The 22,537-nt window shown below is 50.0% G+C and overlaps 1 protein-coding gene across 3 annotated transcripts in view; it reads left to right on the plus strand.

Moving 5' to 3' along the window:
* The window catches only part of FRMD6 (FERM domain containing 6), a 139,068-nt gene that overhangs the window by 42,183 nt on the left and 74,348 nt on the right, over positions 1-22,537 (plus strand). The window contains exon 1 of one of the 3 annotated variants that reach the window (XM_059723399.1): positions 15,273-15,356. The exons of the other annotated variants lie outside the window; for them this stretch is intronic. The gene's annotated coding sequence lies outside the window, so the exon portion shown is untranslated. Of the gene's footprint in view, positions 1-15,272; positions 15,357-22,537 lie in introns of those variants that run through there. 3 annotated transcript variants of the gene reach the window in all.

Consider the following 22,537-nt stretch of genomic DNA (forward strand, 5'->3'; position numbering starts at 1 on the left):
AAAAAAACACATAAGCTGTGTGGTTCCCTGTTGCCAGAGCCTGCATTGGGGAGAGGGATAAAATTTCTTGCCTTGTTGGAAATGAGGGAGACTGAAGTGTTGCTCTGCATTTGGGTGTGTGTTCATTTTCCCAGGTTCATGAGCTATTGGCGGTGCGGTCCTCAGACCGATGGATCTGTGCGCTGGTGGTTGAAAGCTAACCACAGCGTCTCCCCATCTGCACGAGGGGGAGGCCTCGCATTGCAAAACCTTGCCGAATATCCAGTCTTGCAAATGCGTGCCAGTGTGGTTGGTGGGGTGGAGGCAGCTGCTTTTGAAAACTAAATCCTCACAGCCACAACGTCAACTGGCGTTTAAATCCACCTGTCCCAAATAACTGGAGCAAGCAGCTATTTGCATGTGTGCAGTTGCCTGCTTTGCATGGACAAGTGTCGATTTGCATTTGCAAATCAGGTCGTTGGGAGTCTCTCTCCTGAACTAAGACTAACGAATGCTGCGGGGTTTGTTGAGGAGGCCAAGTTTTTTTCCTTTGCACCTTTTCCTGGGCTTAAGCTATTCCAGTGGATACATGGCTTTGAATCACTTTTGCCTAAGATCACGCAAGTGGGATGGTGCCCGTGTGTGTCGGCAGCAAGGGATTCTGGATTGAAACAGATTTAGAAGGGCAGACCGGGGCAAGGAGGGCTCTTATATGAAAATCTTGCCCACCCAAAGCAGAAACAAAACCAGCAAATGGAAAAACCATTGCGTTTGCTCTATGGTTATAGTGAATCACTCCCTAATAATGTACCATAGCTTTGCAAGGCTTCAAATGCATGTGATTAATCGCTTCATGCAGGTTTATTGGGAGCGTGCTTGTGTTCCACATCGATTTTCCGAGGTTTGAGCATGCAGGCTTCAATAACGTGGAGATACAGGGAGCTGCCTGGAAGAACTCGAGACTCAGGGCATTCAACCCAGCTGTCCTTATTCAACATGAGCTGGTTTCATTGCCTTCAGAAGCATTTTCCAGGGGTTCAAGCATGCCCGGGACTTGCATCTTCCTATTCAACCTCAGCGTGTTTTAGAAAATCAGCTAAAACGTCATCAAAAATCGGTTGTCTAATTAGGACTGAACAGTCAGCCTAGGACAGAGGTACCAGTGGCGGTGGGATGCAGGTTTCTATGATCCTATTGACAAAGCCTTGGTTGGGGTGATGCAGTTGGGGCTGGTCCTGCTTTGAGCAGGAGGTTGGACTAGATGTGACCTCCCTCATTTTCCATGCTTCTCTGTGCAGCTTCCCACTGACTCCAGGTGCGATTGGGTGACTCAGCCCCATCCTAAACCCACTGCAGTTGATGGAAAGACCAAACAGGCTTTGAATCAGATCCAGAGAGTACATGATGCCTCCCAAGTGGCTGTCAAGATGCCGGATAGAGCAGGACGGTTCTCCACGGTAGAAACTGGTACTGCAGCTGCATGCATGCAGAAGCAGCCAGCCTGCTCCACGGAGCAAGTATTCAATCCGGAGGGGGGCTCCTAATTGGGCGACTTAGCGGCTAATTAAATACCAGTGGATTATTCAGCTATTTTCAGAGGCCTAATATTTGTTTAATAACCTAAATATGGATCCTGGCAGATAGCTGGTAAATGTCAGCTCTTTTTTTTAATAATAACCGTTTGCATCTCATTTGCATTCTGCAGCTGCCTGATTAAATCTCTGTGCGGTCCTTATTGGAGACGTGGTGCGGAGAGCAGGGGCAAAGTGAAGCACAGCCATGCTCGCTGCCGGCCATAGCAGTTATTGCCAGGAGGCAAAGGGCAGCTGCCAACGCTGGGTGGGGTGGACCAGGTGACCTCTCCGGGTCCCTTCCAGCCCTACAGTCCTAGGAGGCGTGGGTGTGGTGAAATATTCATGGTGCACACACTTGCTGGCATTTTCTCCCCTCCCAGCAAGTGACATGGGCACTGGGGGTTTCTACTGCCACTCACACATTGCCTTACCGAGCTGGAAGAGGGAGAAGGCCAGGCTGCCCACACAGGGCTAGATGCCCCGTGTCTGTACTGCTAATTCGCCGTGCCAGGTGGCCCTATGAAACATACTGCACTGCCACAGATGCTGCCTCCCAAGCTGGAAGGCATATTCTCCTGGCTGTGCATCCAGACTAATTAGCTTTGCAACACCCCACGGAGACAGCTGCTCTGCTCCTGGGGGAGAAGGTGGCATGTTTTAGCCTGGCAACCCTTGGCACAGCGAATGATGGGAGAGATGAGCCTACCACGGCTTGATCCCCACTGTGCATGAGGGAATACACTTGCAGAGACAGGTTCTGTTTGGATCCGGGGTCTGAGCATGTAGAAGAGGATGGTCCAGGACTGCGACTTCTCTCTGCAGCAGGTAGGAGCTCTTTACTTGTGCAAAGCTCCTTACCAGTATAGCTAAGCTAAAGCAAGAGGTGTGGGGGATAGTCACCAACTCCTGACTGCCTGAGAATTACTCTCCTGTCCCCACAGAAGTGGAAAGGAAACAGAAGAGGACTCATGGCTGGGAGGGGTATCTCAGAATGAGGACTGGGGGCTGCACACATGCAACTCCTTGTCCTGCTGTTGAACACTTCTGGTTTTTTATGGCCTTCCCTTCTGTTGCTTTCAGCCCCTCTCGCCTTGTCTCATGATGTGTTTATATGGTTTTACGTGGCTTCTGAATAGGGACATTAATTCTTGCTTGCTACTTCCAAGCCTTGGAGATTTATTGTCTGTGCTATTTATTAGCTGGACCTGGCTGGCTAAGATTGATGCTGCCCAAAGTTAAGATCCCCCAAAATTATCTTCTTGATGGGAGCAGGTAGCAGACTGCAGGTCAGGGGCTGCAGCCTGGCTGCCGGTGGTAAGGAAGTGATTAAAGGCCTGCCTAGGAGGACTGGGCCAACTGATGAAGATAATTGGCTGGCCCAGAGGAAGTTAAAAGCTCCCAGGGAAGACAGCCAAGGGCTGCAAGGCTAGAGGCTTCATCAGTGAAGTAGCATACTCTCTCCTGGTCTGGGAAAAGACCACAGGGTTTGTTTTTAATCCTTTATTGTTTGTACCTGATGTTTGCAGACTTATGGTTTCTGCTGTGTTCTGTGGGTGAGTCCACCCAAGGAAATAAAAGACTGTGTGGTGCAACCACACAACCTGCTACAGAGGATATAAGGAAGGGGTTGTGCCTAATTAGCATCCTTTTCACTTGCAGCAAATGTTCGGCCCTGGAGAGTCTGCATGGATAAGGCTTCAAAAGGGATGCTTCCACCAGCGCGGGGAAGCAAGTCAAGTGCAGAATGAGATAGGAATGGGAATATTCCTCCTTTTCCAATGTATGTAGTGCTGAGCAATGCATTGACCATAACATCAGTAAAACAAACCTTTCCCCTGGTGCCATTTCCCCGTGGCTCATGACTAGCTGTTGGGGCACAGAGGGATCACTGCTCAAACCCCTTCTGTTTTGTTACCATCCTTATCCATATGATCCATGGACGTCCGTTAAGTAAGACACGTCCTGGCTGCATTGGTTAAATTCCTGGTGCTGTTTCAGCTGAGAGTCTTAAGTAACAGGACTTCCTCTAGCCACAATCTTCATAATGCCAGGATACGTGCCTTATACAGGCAAGGTATTAATGCATGGATACTCCAGGTCAGCATGAATGCATGTATGTTGTATGTCAGCCAGGCCACATAGGACCCAATTCTTAAGGGTCAGATCCAAAGTCCCATTGATTTCAAGCCGTCTTTTGGTACAGCCCCATGTTGACCCATCTGTTCTTTCATATATGCAACTACTCTCTGGACTGACAAGGGCCTGGCAATGTGTAATCCCCCCAAAGCTGGGTAATGTGAGCAAAAGGTCCTTGCTTGATCTTCCTTGCTCTGTGCCCAGCCAACCCACCCAACGTCACACCGTGTTACTGCAGGGATGCACAGCTGTTGAACCGAATAGCCATGGCAGTCACTGATGGAGCACCTTAAGAGCCAGCAGATGCTGAGCAGGTAGAGACGCACACTGTGCTTCTCCAAAGGCTTGTAAGAAAATGTGAATTTGGGCAAATGGTAAGAACTTAATTGTACCCTACTGAAGTTAATGGGAGTTTCCATCCTAAGAAGACACCAGCCAGTATTAATCACTGTAGCCTGGTGGACCAAGGGTCTGGCTTTTCACTGTGAGTCTAGCATTTGGTTACCACGAAGTCCCACTGGAACACACCACGTTCCCAGAGAGCTCAGGGGTACTAGTAAGCAAGCCGTCAGGACCACACGGGCTCTGCAGCATGCGTGGCCTTTTCTGGCTGATAGCAGTACTCTCGTTGCTGTGTCAGTGACCCAGTCGGGAGCTGGTTGAGACACGCACCGTGAGTCATTGTTCTGGCCGAATTCCCCGCTCTCCAAACACATTTTTTACCCACCTTTGGAATGTGTGATTGCCGACCTTGTGAATAGTAACTCCGGCAGGAGAAGGGGGTTTCCTACCCGCATGACTAACCACGGGGGAGCAGAGCAGAGGAAAAGGAGCATGTTTTTTTTTCCACGCCCAAAGTGACCAAAAGATGGAAGTGTGAGACCAGCGGCTGTTGCGACCTGCTGTTGTACCTGCCATGTTTCTACCTGATTTATGAACGCACACTCGGCATGCACGTTAATAGGCAATAATCCAAATGCTGTCTTCCTGTTTATTCAAGGACCTGGCAGCAGCATTTGGCCCTGCACTTGCATGTCTCCACACATCTCAGTTTTGACTCGCTCCCCAGCTCCCAAACAGCACCAGAGATTAAAGGCGGCTGCATGTCAACAACTATCCGTAACCCTTGACGAGTATGAGATGCTGCTGCTGCTGTTACTAGTACTTTTAGCTGCTTATAAAGGGCATTATATACTTATGGGTGATTGGAATGATAAATGAACAGGGATGCTACAGGTGGTTTCTGGTTCCTGAGTTGAGAAACGAAGCGTTATACTTAGAGGTGTTCACAAAAAAAACCCCAACAACACTGGCTTTCCCTCGTACTCATTCCAAAGTTGTGTTACAATAAGAACAACTGTGAATGCATGGTGGACCTAAATAGCATTGCAGCTGGATACAAAAGCTACCTCCCAGATAGATCAAGGTAATGTCTCGGGTTGGAGAGGTGACCAGCCAAGAGGCACTGGCTGTGTTCATCCTTGCTTTCACTGCGTGGTTGAATCTGGCCCTGGGGACAGCAAGGTCAGGGAGCCCAGAGGCTGGCAGGTCTTTGAGATTATGCTTTTTTGCCACTGATCACCTGCTCGGGTCACTTCTTCTGGTCAAGCGATGGGAGGTTTTCAGGACAAGTGTGACAGGACCCTGAGTCAACCAAGGCCGTGAGGGTACAACCGGGTTGTCAGATTCCTGAGTTAGGTTTGCTCATCGGCAGGTATGACTTGTGCAGCTCAACGTCTGCAAGCAGCCAGCAGAGCTGAGAGACTCTCTGCCTCGGTGGGACAACCTGAAAAGTGCATTTTGTTCCCCAATGCATAGAGTGATGCCAACAAGCAAGGAAGTGGGTGCTTCATCTCTTGGGGCAGTCAAAGGCTAGCTAGTTTCATAGTTTCAGCTGGAAGGGACCTTACAGATCATCGGGTCCAGCCCCCTGCACTTGGGTAGGAAAGACTGCAGGGGTCAAATGACCCCAGCAAGGTGGGCATCAAGATGCTGTGAGGGTGGAGGCTGTATGTTTGCAGGCCAGTCATTGTAGCAGGGTAGCTGCAAAGCAGAGCTTGAGCTTTCTCACTCACGCAAGAGTGTCTCAGCACTACATCATCCAACCCTCCTGCAATGCATCTGCTTCATGCTGTGCAACCAGCCTCCCGCTCACAGTGGGGTGTGCTTTCATTCCCTCCCATGGATCCGCACTGGGGCGAAGACCATGATACCTAATGGGGCGAAGATGATGCTCTTTTGGCACTGATCACCTGTGCAGGTCACTTCTTCCAGCCAAGAAATGGGCATTTTTCAAGGCAGGTCTATGCAAAATGTCCTGAAAGTCAGTCCCCAGACACTGCGCCAGGTCTGAGCACCCCCAGCTGAGCATATTCTCCCAGCTGTGCATCCCGCCAGGTTGCAATGAGGTTGCACGGCTGGGGCCTGACGTGTAGGACTTCTGATGTGGACTGTGGTCTTTGTGTCCGAGAGGTATCAGGGCCTTGCTGTATTGCTTGCATTCACTGGAGACAGCGGTGATCCCAGGCAGGTCTGGCTTTGGTGGGATCCCATGTATCTGGACCGTGCCAGGTCTTCTGTTACCTTGCAGTAAGTACCACCGAGCAATGGGAGGTTGTTTCCTTGCTCAGCAGTCCCTCGCCTGCCTTCTCAGCCAGCACTCTGCTCAAAAGCAGCTCTCTCTCTCTCTCTCTCGGCTGGGGCCTGATGTGTAGGACTTCTCACCCCTTCGGCTCCCATTTGCATTGCTTTGATGCCCCGTGAGACAAACAGACACAGTCCAGTGTTGCAGCCCTTGTGTTTATTGCCAGCCTACCAGGAAATCCCTCAACCACGTGGCTTTGCTTCTGCTCAGACCTTGCTCTTTTGCTCTGCGCTTTGGTTGCTGGCTCTGGTTGATTCAGCTATCACTAGATAAAGGGATGGAAAATTGTTCCCTTACTTAGCTTGGATCAAGGGTGAGAAGCACAGCAGCCAGCATCAGGGAGGTCTGCCAGGGACTGGGGCGCCCTGGAAAGGAGGCCATGTGGTCTAATGGGAAACCCCCGGGGTAGGACTTACAGGTGCCGTTCCTGGGTCTCGTACTGGCCTGTTGAGTAACCTGAGGCAAGTCACTGCCCCTCTTCGTGCCTCTGTTCCCCTGCCTGTACAATGGGGGTAATGATACTGCCCTCCCCAGCAAAGCGTTTGGGGATCTGCTGCTGGAAAGCACTGCATCCTAGCCAGGCATTACTATTTAGACTTTTACATTATTTAATTTACACTAATACAATAAAAGGCTTAGTCTGTGTGCCTGTCTGTCTGTCCGTGACACTTTTGCCCAAACCAGGGGCGGGGTGGAGTGGGGTCGGACCCAAAGGTGGGGAGTGGGTTTGGACCCGAAGGGGGTGGGGGCGGGGAGTGGGGTCGGACCCGAAGCAGCGGTGGGGACACACGGGGCTCCGGCCCCACCAGTGCCCCTTCCCCCGTTTGCTACTTTATTATTTAATGTAATTAACTACATTATTATTATTTAATGCATATTATTATTTAATACATCCTAGCTAGTCATTACTATTTCGACTATTATGCATCACTTAGAAAGGAGGCTGAGGTTGCCAAGTCACCATAGGTGATACTGAAGATCATCTGGGCATTTTTTAATGAAAGACTTTTAAATTTAAAAATGGAGAGGTGGGGGGGGAAAAGAGAAAGAAACAAGAAGGAAAAAGTTGCCTGTGGTTTTAGGTGTGGGAGGCTCGGGTTTTAGTGCTACTTTGAACCTGCAGGCTCCATATCCCAGGTGAGAGCATCCTACCCCCCAGGCTCTTGGCTCGTGGTGGTGGTGGGGGGTCACTTTTTTTTTTAGTGGCAGCTTTCAGAAGCTCTTGGTTTTTTTCCTTGTTGGGCCAAAACCAAATTCGGGAACCTTTTCATTTTTCACTGATAAAAATGTTCTTTTCCAGGCAGTCCTAAGAGACATGAGTAAAATATCCTGTGTTGATCTTAGCCCGCGCTCTTGAACACAGCTAGCAATGAGAAGGTAAATTTTGCAGTCAGCTGAAGCTGCATTGTCACAAAGACAAAACTCTTCAAGCAAATTGCTCTTCATAGAGCAATGGGATTCTCAGTGCTGGCAAGCAGTGATGGAGAAATCCCTGCTGGCATTAATAACAAAGAGGTATAGGATCCTGGAGTCGATAGCCGATGGCCCAGTCAGCATAAATTTTAACTTCCCCTTGCTGCAAACATGTTTGAGACCTTATCATCTCTGCATTAATCAAGCCTGTGGCCTGAACCAAGGTCTCCGATGTGCTGAAGAGATACCTGAGCCAAGTTGCTGGGGAATTCATAAAACAGAAATCAATCGCATTTCTGAGCGGATCCAAAGTAAATCAACCTGCCGTGCAAACAAGCACGAGGTTTCCTCGTTGATTTGCACATCTGCATCTGCTCTGTCATCTCCTAGTACTTGCGTGTGGGTCATTTCACGTACGAATGACAAGAGTCTCATCATCACAATTACACCAGGGTAGAATTGGGATCCAGGAGAGCAGTGCGCAATAACCCAGTTACAGTGGTGAACATCTGACACTGGACTATGACCATTAGTGCCAGATTCATGGCTCTGCTAAGGGGAATGGAACCAGTGCATATATGCCAGGGATGGCCTAATTTGGTCTCCCTCCATCCTAACTTCATGTACATCCCTGCAGCTTCATGGGACTAGTATAACTGGCCAGTAAAGATCAGAGGCATGGGATCGATCCAGTCCTGAGAACCAAATGAAGGTGCTGGTGCTGCTACCTGGTCTGCTCCAGCAGCTAGAGCATGCAGAGTCCCGCTGGCGTGACTCTGGCGGCATGTGATGGCGCATGCAGAAGTGATGCTAAATGAGCTATATGCATGTTAGCTGCATCCACATCTTGCCGCTGTCTGTGCCTTCTTTTATCCATCGCAATGATCCTGAAGACTGGTACCAAAAAGGATGGATCTGGACCGTCCTCGGTGGTGGCAAATGACAGAACAAGGAGCAATGGGCTCCAGTTGCAGCAAGAGAAGTTTGGGTTGGATATCAGGAAAAACTTTCTCAAGAGAAGAGTAGTGAAGCACTGGGACAGGCTACCCAGAGAGGTTGTGGACTCTCCATCCTTGGAGGTTTTTAAGACCCAGCCTTGGCTGGGATGATCTAGCTGGAGTTATTCCTGCTTTGAACAGGGGGCTGGACTAGATGAGACCTCCTGAGGTCACTTCCAACCCTCATTGTCTATGATCCTATAACCCTACTGCCATGCATATCCAGGAACATCCAGCACCTGGTACAGATCAGCTGCACCAGCTCGGGCAATAGGTTGTGTTACCTTTGAAGCAACCCTCGAATGGCCCATGACTGTGGATTTTATGGCTTCCATTTGACTCTGGTCTGTTGAAAATAAGTATAGCCATAAAGGAGAGCACAAAGAAACAGCAAAAGAATAAGTGCCAGAAATAAATGCCTTAACCAGGGGGTCAGTGGGGGTGCTTGTCACTCTGAAGACAGCCTAAAACAACTGATGCAGGGGGTCCAGGCTTCCTACTGCGGTCAGTCAGGGCAAAGGATAAATCCAGGCGCAAAAGCCAAGCCAAGCACGTTTCATGTGGGACCCTTGGTTGGTCCCAAATGGCAAGAAGTAATCTGGAGTTGTTTGGGGATAGAGAGAGCTGGCCAAGAGCACACAGGGCTGAGCTGGGCAAAGCCTTTTGATTGATCTCCTGTTGTGCTGTTGGCCTGAGTGAATAAACCTGTGGTTATGAATACCAGGCTCCCACCGTGATGAACACAACCAGGGCAGAAAGGCAGCCTGTGCCCATCAACACTTCTTCACGGCGAGGGCCCTGCTCCCTGGTGCCCATATGGCCTCCAGAGCTAGTCCAGAATAGCTCTATCTAGAAGCACTCGCCTCCAAGAAGATCTCCCTTTGGTTTCTCCTGTTGTCCCTGCGATGCTGAGTGTGACGTGGCATGTTACCAGGACAGCCCATGTCGCAGGGACAGATGCGGCACGGCAAGTCTCATCATACTGCCACGTGAACTCCCGAGCAAGTCCTCCCAGAAGCCACCTTTTCTTCTGCTCAGCTTTAAAGCCCCTTGGACGTCACCCCAAATGCCATGGCAGGGAAAAGGGTGGGAAGAAAGGGATTGGATCCACAGAGCCCTTGTGTCTTCACAGGGCAAATACCTCAACGGTGCCCTTTGGGCATATATGCATGTGGTTAGGGCTGCGGCTTTTGGAACCGATGGGACTCCAACTATCTCCAAGTTACTGTTGAGGTGAGGGGAATGGAAGTGGTCCCTGCCCGGCGTCACCCATATTGTCCTTCTCGGGGGATACTCGGCCTCATCAGTGAACGGCAGGGGAATGTTGTCCAGAGACCAGTCCTTTTGCCTCTCCCAGTGAACTGTCATAGGGAGCATCTCAAGCAGCAGCAGCTCCTCCGTGCCGGCTGGAGAGCACGCCCCTGTGCTCTGAATGCACCGAGCAAATCACTTGTGACAAATGGTTGATCTGATGGATTTTGTTCTTTTTCCTGCTCACTGAGTCTCCGGGAGCTGCTTGCCGTGTGGGTTCGCGCTCATCAGCCAAGGTCAGCGACCAAAAGTAAACACGCAGCATAGATGTACCGCCCCGGTCACTGCCTCGCATCAATCACGGGAGCGTGGCTGATCGCAGTGCAGCAGCGTCAGGTTATGTCTGACCAGGACCTGGCCAGGGGTTTTAAAGAGCATGCGTGCGAGGGGTCTCTAATTAGCTTCTTAGCTTAGACAGCCAGGTTCCTCCAATAGCATATAGTATTGTGGTTTGAAAATACAAGGCCAGATAATTATCTGGAGTAAATTGAGGAAGCTTTGATCTGACTTGTGATTCTCAGCCTGCTCCTGCTGCTTTTGGGCTTTCCGGCCCTGAAAACTTGTCCCTCTTCCTCGCATACCAGTGCTTGGCCAGGCTGGTGTCGCATACAGTTCACACCACCAATTTGCTGTTTAGACCAGAGATCAGGAGGCAGAAATCATCTTTTTGCTCCGTGTTTGCATGCAGGGTCAGGAAGCTCCTGGGTGCCACTACAGCACAAATCATCATTCAATCATAGAGGAGCGGGGCTGGAAGAGACCTCGAAAGGTCAGCTAGAGCAACCCCCTGCCTGGGGCAGGATCAGCCCGTTCCAAACCATCCATTTTCTAACCTCTTAGCAAAACTACACAACCAATCCTAACACAACACAAGAGGTAACACCCCAGTCTGCCACAGGTAAAGCAGGGGGACCACCCTGGATTGTGTGCAAGTCCCTAAAGCAGCCCCAAACCAGATCATCAGCTAGGAGGAACGGCCACGGCTCCCCCGACTTCAGTAGTGATTCAGACAACAAGCCAGGAGTGCCTCCCTCTCATCCTTGGGCTAGGAGCACTAACCATCCTTTAAATATCAACAGAAAATAAACCAGGGAGAGCCCCAAACTCCCTTCCTTGATACAGAGCAAGCTCACTGACTGCAGTGGGACTGATATGACCAAGGGCAGGGACAAAGGAGCAATTTATAGCAGCGTGAGAGGTGCCAGGGCTTTCTGGCAGGCCAGCTGCTCCAGGGTAGCTGCCCATGGACACGCAGAAGGTGGCAGCTACACCATAGCAGCATAGCCCTCGGGGGAAGGAGAGAGTTTGAAATGACATCTTAAATTCCAGACAGCTGCAAATACCAATGGCTGGGCAGCACAACACGCCGCAGCCATGTGCCAACTCTATTTCCACCTTCAGTCAGGTGCACTGCAAATACTCTCCTACCAAGAGGAATTAAGAATTTATGTTTAAAAAATCCCTGGGTGTTTCTAGCAATCAGGGCTCATGGTAGAGGTGATATCTTTTATTAGACCAAGATTTTTGCAAAAAAAAATTCTATAAAGATTTATTTTTTTGCAAAAATCTGGTTGGTCTAATAAAAAATATCACCTCTACCACAAGCCCTGATTGCTTTTTCCTCTAGACCAATACAGCTGCAGCCTGGATACCTGACACATGGGTGTTTCTCACCTTTCGAGCAAGCCCAGCCTGGATCTTGGTTCCTCTCCTCTCCTACCAGTTTAACATCATGCTGCAAAACTCATTTTTGGAGCTCATTAATTCATTTTTCTAGTCTCTGCCTACTGGTACATATTGGCCTCCCAGGCTGATAGGGTCAGGGTCAGATCGATTGCCACGTTGGGATTAGGAAGGAATTTTACCCCCCGGTCAGGTTGATCTGGACTGTGGGGGTTTTGCCTTCCTCTGCAACGTTGCTGGCTTCAAGTTGTTGCTGGCTTCAAGATGCTGCTTTCCTCTCCAACGTTGCCCTCTTCCTTGGATCTCCCATGTGTATTAAAAGCACCTTGCAGTGGTGGGACATGGATAGCCACCTCGTCCCCCTGCAGTACCTGTGGCAGGTTAGGGTGCCCTTGGTGGCTTTGGGCAATGTGCTTTGTAATTGTACAATAGTGCTGGTTGTGTAGTTGGATAAGGATTTATATAGTAGGAATAGGAAGCAAGGGATTGGTATAATGTGGTTTGGACAGGGATGATGCTGCCTTGAGCAGGGAGGTTGGACTAGGTGTGACCTCTGAAGGTCCCTTCCAGCCTGACTTCTCAATAAGTCTATAAGCCTCTCCGAATCGAGTTGAATGTGCCGACCTATTCGAGCCAAAGCCCACCCCTGACTCTCCCCGTGGTTCGTAGCAGCACATCGCAGCTTTCCAGCTGTGCCCCACGCGGAGCAGAACGGGCCTGGATAACGTGACCCATGCTCCACGCTGCCAACGGGCAGGGGACAGGAGCCTGTTTCCAGCTCCCCCTGAGACACGGAGCCTGGATCTGTGGGTGGTTCTGCATTGCTGACATTCCTGCCCAGGCGGCGGTGGCTGCCTGCCATCGGCCTGGCAGCCGCAGCTGACACGCTCGGCTCTCATCTCACCCCTAGCCCGAGTTAACAAGTTAGCTCGAAGTCAACAACGCCGGCCCCTTCAAACACAGCTGAACGGGTGACTCAAAGTTTCGGTGACAGGGTCAGTTTCCCCTGTAATCTGAAGCGGCCGCCTGTTCAAGGCTGGGCTGGGCTTTCCAGCGCCTGTGCACGGCGTGGGGGTTTGCAACCAGGGCAGAGGCAATGGAGGTGTGAGTGGAAGGCTGCCCTCTCCTTCTTGCTCACCCACAAAATCACAGAAAATGAGGGCTGGAAGGGACCCCGGGAGGTCACATCTAGTCCAACTCCCTGCTCCAAGCAGGACCCAACTACATCATCCCGGTCAAGGCTTTGTCTAGCTGGGTCTCAAAAACCTCTAAGGATAGAGATTGCACCACTTCTTTGAGCAACCTTTTCCAGTGCTTTAATACCCACCTAGTGAGAGAGTTTTTCCTAATATCCAACCTCAACTTCCCTTGCTGCAATTGGAGCCCATTGCCCCTTGTTCTGCCATCTGCCCCCACTGAGAACAGCCCAGCTCCATCCTCCTTGGTACCACCCTGCAGGGAGTTGAAGGCTGCTATTAAATCCCCCCTCGTCTCCTCTTCTCCACACTAAATAAGCCCAATTCCCTCAGCCTCTCATCAGTCATGTGCCCGAACCCCCTAACCATTTTCATTGCCCTCCACTGGACTCTCACCAATAAAATGATGTTGGCCAGCTCGGATGATCTGGCCGTAGACATTTTTGCCGGCATCAAGTGACCACCGCATAACTGGGTGGGACTGACAACTTGTACAAGAAACCTGGCTTGGGGCTTGAGATCACGACATGACTAACATTGTATTTTCTTTAACAATTAGTTTTTTTCTGTATCATCCAGGAGCCCTGCTCACGGACTACAACCTCACAGTGCTAGGTACTGTACAAACCTGGAACAAAAAAGCCAGTCCCAGCCTGCAACCTAAGTATGGACAACAGATGGGTACTGGCAGAGGAGAGAGTGCAAGGAAACAGTGAGACACTATTGCAGTGTAGGTGGTGGTCTTGGCACACAGGTGACCTAACCATTGTCAAGTGTATTGTAGGTATATTTTGCAAAAAAAATTAAAGATTTTTTTTTTGCAGAAATCTAGCTGGTCTAATAAAAGGTATCACCTCTATTGTGAGTCCTGATTCCTGTTGTAGGTATCACTGGAGAGGAGGGTTTAAAAGCAGGGGATGATTCCCTCCCAAGTGCGGAGGGCAGCCTGGGAGAAGAAACCTGGGTGTTCATTGAAAAGAAGCCAACCTGTGGGAGTTTAGCAGGATGGGGGCATGAGATAATGCTTTGAGACTGAGTGAGAAACAATGATAAGAAAGGGGACAGGCCAGGGGAGGGCTTTGGAAGTGAAGACAAGCAGCTCGGTGCGATGTGACAGGGAGTGACATGGCCAAAGTGACAGGCTGGGAGGATGATCGCCGCAGCAGCCTTCGGGGCGCATCCGAGCGAGGCTTCCCTGCATTTGTCCCAGAGGAAAGGCTGCTGCAGTCGCTGAGACGCAGGCTGACGACAGCCTGTCTGACGAGAGTGTTAGCTGCGAGGGTGGACAGGAAAAGCTGCCTATTTTAGATGCTTTGCGGGAACTAAGAACCGACTACAGCCTTATCTGCAAGGGCAAATTGCACCAATGCGCATTAAATTGGTTCTTAAAAGGAACAATCGACATGTGTATAAACACCCAGGTGGACGCTCTTGTTCCAATCTAATAGTGATTTATTCAGTTTAGCTCAAATTCATTCCCGGTGGATTCAGTACCAAAATAAACCTTCTTGAATGTAGGATAAGGCTTGCATGGATGTATACCATATTTCTTTGCATACAACACAGCCCAGAATATAATATGCACCTTGTTTTTGAAAGGCAGAATGAAGGAAAAAAAATCCTTCCTTGTAGTAACCGAGTCCTTGTTCTGCTCCCGGTGGGCAGCTGCAGATTTTACTTTCCCTGTTACCCAGCAAGGGGCAGAAATGGCTCTTACCATATTTCTCACATATAATGCACACACTGATTTCCAGCAGCTGTTTTATGGGGGAAAGGTGTGGGTGGTTTGCAAGAAAAATATGGTAGTATGGCCAACCTCAGAATTGCACCCTTAGGTGGAAGCATGCAACCCTCCTGCGTGGCAAAGCAGTCCGCCCAGTTCGATCAGCCTCCATATTTTTTAATGACCGATACAATCCACTCTAGCCACAAACTGCCTTCCAGAGAAAAGCTGACTGATTGTGAAATCACAGTCAGCTTCAGGAAAGCTGAAGTGTGCCCAACGGATTGCAATAGGAGATGGGGACATAGGGCACCATGACAATGGGAGGCAGATGTCCCGGCGTGGTGCCAGCTTCTGCCAGTGGAGCGTATAACCCTGTTATCCCTAGAGAGATGAGGAGCAAGAGAGTGGAGTAAGGGAGCCTTTCCATCTGTAGCCCAAAGAGGCAAAACTTCAAGTTAGCCACAAGAGCAGAAGGTTAGAAGGCCACAGGGGGATATATGGAAGGACAAGCTAATTGCCTAAGTAGAAAGCCCTGTGCTTGGTTAACTGGATTGGAGACAGGTGACTGCAAGGAGGTGGAGTGAGAGCACTAAGTAAGCCCAGTACTGGGACCAGAACTAGCTGTCTGGCTTGGAGGGGTGTAGAGAGAGGAGCTCCTTCCAGACAAACCTGCATGAGAGAAAGCAGACCCAGGAGGTACTCTAAGGGCTGGGAGGGCACCAGCGGGGATGGGGGTAGGGGGGTTGCTTTGCAAGGGTCCCAGTGGGGATGGGGGTTGCTTTGCAAGGGTCCCAGTGGGGATGGGGGTAGGGGGGTTGCTTTGCAAGGGTGCCAGTGGAGATGGGGGTTGCTTTGCAAGGGTCCTAGTGGGGATGGGGGTAGGGGGGTGCTTTGCAAGTGGGGGGCAGGACTAAATCAGCCTCCCAGTAATGCTATGCTGCCTGGGAGCAGGTCCTGTGCTAGAGACAAGATGGACAGGGGTTGTCCCAGGCCCTGGTTTTTTAAAAAGAGGCAAGAAGCAGCTGCCAGACGGGAGCAGGACCCCATTAGCAACCCATCACTTCTTTTTTGCTAGGATGTGTTTGGGACTCAAAAAGTAAAGTTGCAGGATAAGAGAACAGCCTGGTGAAGCAGAAAAGAGCTTGATAAGAATATCCAGGAAGAGCTGGCTGGGGGCTACATACAGTTATTGGGAATAAACCAGTTGCAGCCTAGCATGCATCATTATGGAGCCGTGCAGCGGGGAGGAGGGACTTGATGGGCTGGCTTTAACAAGTGCCTTGAAGACGCATAGAGGTTTCTGACTGGAGTCTGCTCCATGGGTTTCCTCTATACATACATATCCTTCCTCAATAGGTACATATCCAGAGAGGCTGTTTTCCATTTGGCCAAGTAAATGGGTTGATTCTGTGCCCAAGTAAAGGGCTGTTCTGGCAGCAGGTGGGTTTGGGAATAATGTCCCTGCAAGAATATTTTGGGAGGTGTATGAGGCAAGAGGCATATATCAATTGCTTTCTTAAAATGTATCTACTGGCCCTGCGCGGGGGGGGGGGGAGGAGGAGGTTAGTGATGCACTCTGCGCTTTGAATGGTAAAAGGAGCCTGCAGTTGATTTTTTTGGAGGTGGTTGTCACTGCAAGGCCTCCAGCATCCCTCCTCCATCTGTGCCGGCTCAATCCTGAGCTCCTTGCTCGGGCACTGACGGTAGCGGGAAGTTTCCCTGATGGGAGAAGAGGGGTGTGCGTATGAAACAGCACATGCATGTGTCCACGTTGCACCATGGTTGTGCACGTTATTAAGACAAAGGCTTAATTATGTCTTCAGAAAACAGATAGTTGATATGTCTCAGGACAAAATATAATGATGCTGGCCAGAGGGGACCAAGCAATGCCAAAGTCTTCTCTTTAGCAAATGGCTTCCACTGTGACCTAATGCATACGCCAGCTCTTGCACGTTCCAGAGGACTTCTTAAAAATATTAAACAGAGACCTACTCCCTCCACATCTTGGCCTGTAAAGACTTTGCCCCCTGCATCCGCAGACTGTGACTCTCTTGTTTGCCCTTAGGGCTGTGATGGTTGGTTGTAGAAGGTGCCCTCTGTCACGCTGAGCAGGACGGTGGTTGACAATAGCATTTCTTCCTCTCTTCTTGCTATGCTTTCTCCCAAACGATAACGTGTTAGTGTATGGATGGCCCCCTCCATCCTCTACTCGCTGTGAGATCTGTGTCCTTACAGGAACTTGGGGGAGTCCTGCCCCAAATATACCTGTCTAGCACCAGCACAGCACTAGTCTTGATAGAAGCTGCTATTTTAAGGGCTGATTTTTGGCTCTGAGGCTGCACACATTGCACCGAGATGCGATTTCTTTTGCTCAGCTCGTATGGAAGAACTTGCTCTGACTCCCCAGAAAAAAGAAATGCCCCTTGCTCATCATTAAGAGTTGGTAGCAACCATGTCTAGTTGGGGGTTTTCTTCCTTCCTTTGGTGAGCTAAGAAAGACCTCTATCCAAATCTCGATGCAAAGCGACAGCAACTGTTCGTTTCCCCCAAATCAACAGTGCTCCTCTCTTATTGTATGGTCCATGCAAGGCTTTTTCAGTAAGACCTTAATGGCATCGAAAACCAAGGCATTTGTCTCTGCTGCCAAGACCAATAATGCTAAACAGTCGCGTTAGCCTTGCTGCCAATCCTGCCCCAGTCAACAGTAGGAGCAAGTCCGCAAAAACCAGCGGAGTTACATGGGTGCAAGAAGAGAATCTGACCCCTAGCTACGATTCAGCCCTTGTTCAGAGCAGCTCCGCTAATACTTCCTCAGTGCAAATAAAGCTTGCAAAAATCATGTTTTATTCCTTTTATTGGAAGCATACCCATTTATGGGAGGCCATTTATAATGGGTACCAGCCAGGCTGGAGATTTATAATGATGAAACCTCATTAAGACTGTGCTTAGGCATGCGTTCATAAACCCAGCTGCGTTCAATTGTATTAAACATGCTCCAGGCCCGTGGAAATGGTGTATATCAACTGACTGCGCCACACAGCCCCGTCCTGCTTGCACTGATGTTGGAAGCAGTCTCTTGTTGTCTCCAGTGCTAAGGCAGTATGTCTTAGTGGGCTGAGCACGGGGCTGGGATCCAGGAGACCTATGTTCTTGGTCTGGCAGTAAATGCCCTTAGTCAAGTTGCTTTTCCTGGATGTGACTCAGTTTCCCCATCTCTAAAGAGACCTAGTGGTGGAAGGTACTCAATAGTGATTTATTCAGTGCAAACAAGATTGGACCTAGGTTAGCTCTTGCAGCAAGTCCTACCCTCCTCATACAGCTTGCCCCCAGTGTGGTCACTAGGCTCGCCCCCCTCAGCAGTTGAAGGAGGCTGCGCTTGGACTGCATCTCTCTTTTTATTTTCCAATAGGGATATGATTCTCACACGCCTATTTCTGCCGTGCGATATTGGGCTCTCTTGCTGCGTACGTGGTGTGACACAAGGCTGTCTTCCCCCATCATCACTCCCCATGGTGCAGACTCGGTTTCTAATTGCAGTCCCCAACAGCCATGATTGCAAAGGGCTTTTGGTCTTGTCCGCACAGCTGCCCCAAATACTAACCCAGAGGCAAGGGCCGGGTGGATGTTGAACTTCTGATGGTTCACATTTACTCCCTTGAATCTGGCACTTCTCCCTTGTTTGCTCTCTGCATCTGACATAACACTGTAAAAGACTGGGGACTGGGACAGGCCAGCCCGCCAGATTCAGCACTTGCTGGAGGTCACAGCAGAGAGGCCAATAGCTAAATGAACACTGGCTGTATTTTTCTGTTGGACACTTGTATGGGTATATCTATGCCATGCCGTGGACCCCATGTATATCAGATATAGGATGGAAGAGCACCCCTGCTACTGCTGCAAATAATTATCCATAAACTCCTCATCCCCCTCCCCAAAACCGGTTTCCCTACTCCTGGATGAAGGCTGTTCCAGAGCTTCCCTCCTCTCTGGTCCCAAATCTCCTTGCAATTTCCTGCCTAAATGTGTAGTCATTAGTCTTTGTGCCAAAACAGTCCTTTTGCTTAAACTGCTCTCTATAAATATACCCGGGGGAAGAGACACCAGTGAAGGACAAGAGCTATTTATGTGAAGAGAGGTGCTGCTGTAGTGTGAACCGGCACATGCTCCACTACAGTCTGTAGGATGCTATCTGGGGATATAGGACCAGTATGGGCAGGTCCATTGGTAGTCGGTGGGTGCATATACACATATTAATGCAAAGCAATATGCTCTGGGGCAGTTCATGCTGGAGTTTGTCTCGGCACCCAGGAGCACATCTGTGCGCCCAGGACCGTGGCACAGCCCTGGCTGGCAGGGAGCCTGGGGGGGTCAATCTGCCAGGCTGGGACTGCTCCAGCCTGGCTCAACATGCTGCGGAGGGGCTGGCTGGGGCACGAGGGTGCTTGAGTGTGGGGCTACCCAGCAGGCAACTCCCATATTGAAGCACCCACGTGCCCCAGCCAGCCCCATGAGCGTTTCCATATGTTGCAGTGCACTAAATAATGCCGCTGCAGAATAGTACTTGTGTTTTACAAGTGCTAACCTACAGTGGCACTTATTTGGCCCTATTAAGCTGCAGTAAACTCATATGTAGACACCGAGATTTTACTGTGGAGCTAATTCGGCAACCCCACAGTAAATGTCTCGTATAGATGCGCCCAGCGTCTTGAAGCGCCTTCGAGGGATTGGTGTGGGGAATTGCTGCAGCTTTTTCTCTGTCTGTAGTACTTTGCTGGCTAGGGCCTATATGCATGCTCCAGGGAAGTCACTGATGTCACCCAAGCCCCTTTTTCAGGAGGGGGTGTTGAACATTTCTGGTTAGTTTTAAGACCGTAGGTGCCCCTGGAGAAGAAACATGGGGAGCTTAAGCATAGCAAGATGAGCACTTCAGTGTTCGAATACAACTCTGAACGTGCGTACTCCACCCCCTCTGATGCGTCACCTGGATTATTCCTAAGAAAAGAGCGTGTTATAATTTAGGTACAAATAAAAGTGGATTAATTGCTACAAGGTGATAATTTGGCTTCTGGCACTCTGCGTGCTGCGCTCCTGTGTTGTCAAGTGCGCTGATCTACCGAGCGTAGCCGTTTGCCGGCTTTTAGACTAAAAATATGTCATTACTTAATTAGTCCTCTGAGGCAGGCAGTGTCATGGTGGGCAAAGCGCTGCACATGCCTCCAAAGTGTTGATTGAAAGGTCTCCCTAATACCAGGATACAAATACTAAATTGTAATGATGGAAAAGGCAAAACTCATGCAGTCGCTTCTGTGCAAGGAAATAACCCCCAGGAGTTCATTGCTATAGTATTCTGCAGAAGGCTGGGTAGATTTGTACCTTGTAAACAAACTAAATTGGAGATGCGCTAGCTTTTGTAAGCAGCAGCTTGCTTTATTGCATGTATAGAGCAGCTAAATGGAAAGCAGTGGCTGGAATAAAGGGGAGGAAATAAGGGGGCAATCCTGGGAGAGGCAGGGTAAGTAGGAGAGGTTGGGGGAACAAAGCAGTTAACCCACTGAGGAACAGAGGGGTGATAAGAGCTGGTTTAGGGAATGAGATGAGAATCTGTGGTCTCAGTTTAGACCACACAACACGGTCCAGTCTGTGCAGGATCTACACCAGGTGATGGGGTATGGTGGGTAAACTACCCAGCTCGTAGTCTCACCAGACTGGGTTTTGGACCCAGATGCTAGCCGTGCCCCCTCATCCATGCAGAGCACACCATCGCTGGACCAAATTGCATGGACGATAACGAACAAGGTTCATTTGCCTGTTCCTCTGGCAATGCCACGTGCTAGCAGTGCCCCGCTGTTGTCTACGGTGGACAGATGGGCTGATCCCTATGTGAACGGGTGAATGAACGCTGGTATGATGGTCATGCCAGAAAAGACACGCCTGTGGCAGGGCACTTGCACCGTCCTGGGCTCGTCATCGCTGACATCAAAACTTTAGAAACCAACTTGAGTGGGGAAATTGTAGTCCAAGAAGTTCTCCCCAGACTGGATTGTGTTAAGCGTGGTCTACAGGAGAGGTCTCAAATTCATCCAGCCCCACAGGCCAGATGTAGGTCTGTGGCCAGATCTGGCTGCACAAGCTCTGGGACTGCAGAAAGGGAGTGGATAAGTAGAAAGCAGTGGTCTAGGATACAAAGGGCAGGGGGAAAAAAAAGAGGGGGCAGTGCTGGGAGGGGCAGGGTGGGTAGGAGAGAGGAAAATAAAGCAGTTTTTTAACCCACTGCGGGACAGAGGGGTTATAACAACTAGTCTAGGAAATGGGATAAGAAAATGGGTGGTCTTGGTTTGGACCCAGGGTGTCAGACATACAGCTCACGTACTGGATGTGGCTGGACCCTGCACACTGGCTTTGGGGCCAATCCAGCTCGGGCTGTACTAGAGCTAGCACACACGTGTCGGCAGGGTGCAGCATGTAGCACCTGCCCTGTGCCAGCTCTTGTGCCCAGGCAGCACCTGCAGGGCTAGGTCCAGGCCACACGCCCTGTGCACCATGTGTTGGCACCTCTGGGACTTGTGCTGCCTGCAGCGCATGGGCTGGACCCAGTGCCATGGTGCTGCTTGTGGCATGGGGCACGGAGCAGTGCTCCATCAGACACCCCTGGAGGCTGGCACCAGCATGCAGGGATGGCCTGGGACCTAATTCTGACCAGCCCTGGAGCCAGGGGGCAGGTCTAGTGCTGTGGGGTGCCTCGTGAAGTGCATGCCCCATGCCAGCTCCTTGGGTCACAGGCAGTGCTCATGGCACTGTGTCCAGCCTGTGCGCTGCCTACAGCTTGAGCCCTGGAGGTGCCAACACTTAGCGCACAGGGTGCATGGCCTGGACCTAGTGCTGCAGGCGCTGCCTAGGGCACAAGAACTGGCACAGGGCAGGTACTATGTGCTGCACCGTGCAGACAGCCTTGTGCGCTGGCTGTGCTAGGGCCTGAGCTGGATCGGCCCTGAAGCCCGTGTGCAGGGTCCAGCCTGGCTCTGCAGGCGGCTGGGGACGGGGGTGGACAAGATCCAGTACATGAGCTGTATGTTTGACACCCTGGATCCAAACCAAGACCACTGACTCTTTCTTTTATTTTTACTTATCCCGTTCACTAGACTAGCTATTACAACCCTTCTGTCCATCAGTTGGTTAACTACTTTATTTTCCCCTTTCCTACCCACGCTGCCTCTCCCAGCACTGCCCCCTCATTTTTCCTGCCCTTGATATCCTAATGACTGCTTTCTACTTGGTCGCTCTGCTTCCTGCAGTCCCTTTTATAGCATCTGAAGTGAGCTGCTGCTTCCAAAAGTTTATGCATGTCTGATTTAGTTAGTCTACAAGGTGCAAATCTACCCTGCCTTCTGCCGGACTTTCGACTAAAATAACTAATGACTCTGTAGTATCATGCCTGTTGAGAAAAACTTTGCTATGGGGGAAAAAAAAAAAATCTTAAAAGCCAAGTACTTCAAGAAGGAAGGTTTGGAGGGGGCTTTGCAATACTACTGAAACTATTGCATATTAATGAATCATGATCTAACCCATCACAAACTTGGAATGCACAGAATCGAATAGCTTGAAAAATAATCTCCATACTAATTGCCTTGGTTCATTCTGGGTTTCCAGTGACATTGGTTTTGGTGCGCTCTTTTCTAACTTGCCACTCATAGGAAGATGAATTCAGTTCCTATTCTTTCACTGTTTACAGTGTTATCCTTTAGACAAAATTACAGGGAATATTATATAGGAGATGAGCCATACACGCGTTCCTGCCCTCAAAAATGTTATTACTGAATGGTTCTTACAAAAGAAACTTGATTGACAATAATGCAGAATAACAGCTGCTACTTCCTATT

The sequence above is a fragment of the Alligator mississippiensis genome, chromosome 2, assembly GCF_030867095.1.
Source record: "Alligator mississippiensis isolate rAllMis1 chromosome 2, rAllMis1, whole genome shotgun sequence".
Lineage (NCBI taxonomy): Eukaryota > Metazoa > Chordata > Crocodylia > Alligatoridae > Alligator > Alligator mississippiensis.